Raw genomic sequence first — 4341 nt, forward strand, 5'->3', positions numbered from 1 at the left:
TCCCACCATCTTGTCTATGTATCCTGTACCACCCCACCATCTTGTCTATGTATCCTGCAACATCCCACCATCCTGTCTATGTAGCACCCGACCATCTTGTCTATATACCACCCCACCATCTTGTCTATGAATCCTGCACCAGCCCACCATCCTGTCTATGTACCATCCCACCATCTTGTCTATGTATCCTGTACCACCCCACCATCTTGTCTATGTATCCTGCACCACCCCACCACATTGTCTATGTATCCTGCACCATCCCACCATTCTGTCTATGTATCCTGCACCATCCCACCATCTTGTCTATATATCCTGCAACCATCCCACCATCTTGTCTATCTATCCTGCACCATCCCACCATCTTGTCTATGTATCCTGTACCACCCCACCATCTTGTCTATGTATCCTGCACCACCCCACCACATTGTCTATGTATCCTGCACCATCCCACCATTCTGTCTATGTATCCTGCACCATCCCACCATCTTGTCTATGTATCCTGCAACATCCCACCATCCTGTCTATGTACCACCCCACCATCCTGTCTATGTAACACCCGACCATCTTGTCTATGTACCACCCCACCATCTTGTCTATGAATCCTGCACCAGCCCACCATCCTGTCTATGTACCATCCCACCATCTTGTCTATGTATCCTGTACCACCCCACCATCTTGTCTATGTATCCTGCACCACCCCACCACATTGTCTATGTATCCTGCACCATCCCACCATTCTGTCTATGTATCCTGCACCATCCCACCATCTTGTCTATATATCCTGCAACCATCCCACCATCTTGTCTATCTATCCTGCACCATCCCACCATCTTGTCTATGTATCCTGTACCACCCCACCATCTTGTCTATGTATCCTGCACCACCCCACCACATTGTCTATGTATCCTGCACCATCCCACCATTCTGTCTATGTATCCTGCACCATCCCACCATCTTGTCTATGTATCCTGCAACATCCCACCATCCTGTCTATGTACCACCCCACCATCTTGTCTATGTACCACCCCACCACCTTGTCTATGTATCCTGCACCATCCCACCATAGTGTCTATGTACCATCCCACCATATTGTCTATGTACCATCCCACCATATTGTCTATGTATCCTGTATCATCCCACCATCTTGTCTATGTACCATCCCACCATCTTGTCTATGTATCCTGCACCACCCCACCATCTTGTCTATGTATCCTGCACCACCCCACCATCTTGTCTATGTATCCTGTACCATCCCACCATCTTGTCCATGTATCCTGCACCATTCCACCATCTTGTCTATGTATCACGTACCATCCCACCATCTTGTCTATGTATCCTGCACCATCCCACCATCTTGTCTATGTATCCTGCACCATCCCACCATCTTGTCTATGTATCCTGCACCCTCCCACCATCTTGTCTATGTATCCTGTACCACCCCACCATCATGTCTATGTATCCTGCAACATCCCACCATCCTGTCTATGTACCACCCGACCATCTTGTCTATGTACCACCCCACCATCTTGTCTATGTATCCTGCACCACCCCACCACATTGTCTATGTATCCTGCACCATCCCACCATTCTGTCTATGTATCCTGCACCATCCCACCATCTTGTCTATGTATCCTGCAACATCCCACCATCCTGTCTATGTACCACCCCACCATCTTGTCTATGTACCACCCCACCACCTTGTCTATGTATCCTGCACCATCCCACCATAGTGTCTATGTACCATCCCACCATATTGTCTATGTACCATCCCACCATATTGTCTATGTATCCTGTACCATCCCACCATCTTGTCTATGTACCATCCCACCATCTTGTCTATGTATCCTGCACCACCCCACCATCTTGTCTATGTATCCTGCACCACCCCACCATCTTGTCTATGTATCCTGTACCATCCCACCATCTTGTCTATGTATCCTGCACCATTCCACCATCTTGTCTATGTATCACGTACCATCCCACCATCTTGTCTATGTATCCTGCACCATCCCACCATCTTGTCTATGTATCCTGCACCATCCCACCATCTTGTCTATGTATCCTGCACCATCCCACCATCTTGTCTATGTATCCTGTACCACCCCACCATCTTGTCTATGTATCCTGCAACATCCCACCATCCTGTCTATGTACCACCCGACCATCTTGTCTATGTACCACCCCACCATCTTGTCTATGAATCCTGCACCAGCCCACCATCCTGTCTATGTACCATCCCACCATCTTGTCTATGTATCCTGTACCACCCCACCATCTTGTCTATGTATCCTGCACCACCCCACCACATTGTCTATGTATCCTGCACCATCCCACCATTCTGTCTATGTATCCTGCACCATCCCACCATCTTGTCTATATATCCTGCAACCATCCCACCATCTTGTCTATCTATCCTGCACCATCCCACCATCTTGTCTATGTATCCTGTACCACCCCACCATCTTGTCTATGTATCCTGCACCACCCCACCACATTGTCTATGTATCCAGCACCATCCCACCATTCTGTCTATGTATCCTGCACCATCCCACCATCTTGTCTATGTATCCTGCAACATCCCACCATCCTGTCTATGTACCACCCCACCATCTTGTCTATGTACCACCCCACCACCTTGTCTATGTATCCTGCACCATCCCACCATCCTGTCTATGTACCATCCCACCATCTTGTCTATGTATCATGTACCACCCCACCATCTTGTCTATGTATCCTGCACCACCCCACCACCTTGTCTATGTATCCTGCACCATCCCACCATCCTGTCTATGTATCCTGCACCATCCCACCATCCTGTCTATGTACCATCCCACCATCTTGTCTATGTATCCTGCACCACCCCACCATCTTGTCTATGTATCCTGTACCATCCCACCATTCTGTGTATGTATCCTGCACCATCCCACCATCTTGTCTATGTATCCTGCACCATCCCACCATCTTGTCTATGTATCCTGCACCATCCCACCATCTTGTCTATGTATCCTGCATCATCCCACAATCTTGTCTATGTATCCTGCACCACCTCACCATCTTGTCTATGTACCATCCCACCATCTTGTCTATGTATCCTGCACCATCCCACCACCTTGTCTATGTATCCTGTACCACCCTACGATCTTGTCTATGTATCCTGTACCATCCCAACATCTTGTGTATGTATCCTATACCACCCCACCATCTTGTCTATGTACCATCCCACCATCTTGTCTATGTACCATCCCACCATCTTGTCTATGTATCCTGTACCATCCCCCCATCTTGTCTATGTACCATCCCACAATCTTGTCTATGTATCCTGCACCATCCCACCATCTTGTATATGTATCCTGCACCATCCCACCATCTGGTATATTATCCTGCACCACCCCACCATCTTGTCTATGTATCCTGCACCATCCCACCATCTTGTCTATGTATCCTGCACCATCCAACCATCTTGTCTATGTATCCTGCACCATCCCACCATCTTGTCTATGTACCATCCCACCATCTTGTCTATGTATCCTGCACCACCCCACCATCTTGTCTATGTATCCTGCACCATCCCACCATCTTGTCTATGTACCATCCCACCATCTTGTCTATGTATCCCGCACCATCCCACCATCTTGTCTATGTACCACCCCACCATCTTGTCTATGTATCCTGCACCATCCCACCATCTTGTCTATGTACCATCCCACCATCTTGTCTACTTATTCTGCACCACCCCACCACCTTGTCTATATATCTGCACCACCCCACCATCTTGTCTATGTATCGTGCACCACCCCAACATCTTGTATATTTATTCTACACCACCCCACCATCTTGTCTATGTATCCTGTACCACCCCACCATCTTGTCTATGTATCCTGTACCACCCCACCATCTTGTCTATGTATCCTGCACCACCCCACCATCTTGTCTATGTATCCTGTACCACCCCACCATCTTGTCTATGTATCCTGCACCATCCCACCATCTTGTCTATGTACCATCCCACCATCTTGTCTATGTATCCTGCACCACCCCACCATCTTGTCTATGTATCCTGCACCACCCCACCATCTTGTCTATGTATCCTGCAACATCCCACCATCGTGTCTATGTACTGCCCCACCATCTTGTCTATATATCCTGCACCATCCCACCATCTTGTCTATGTATCCTGCAACATCCCACCATCTTGTCTATGTATCCTGTACCACCCCACCGTCTTGTCTATGTATCCTGCACCATCCCACCATCTTGTCTATGTATCCTTCACCACCCCACCATCCTGTCTATGTACCACCCCACCATCTTGTCTATGTATCCTGCACCACCCCACCATCT

This window comes from Salmo salar, chromosome ssa11 (genome assembly GCF_905237065.1).
Source record: "Salmo salar chromosome ssa11, Ssal_v3.1, whole genome shotgun sequence".
NCBI lineage: Eukaryota > Metazoa > Chordata > Actinopteri > Salmoniformes > Salmonidae > Salmo > Salmo salar.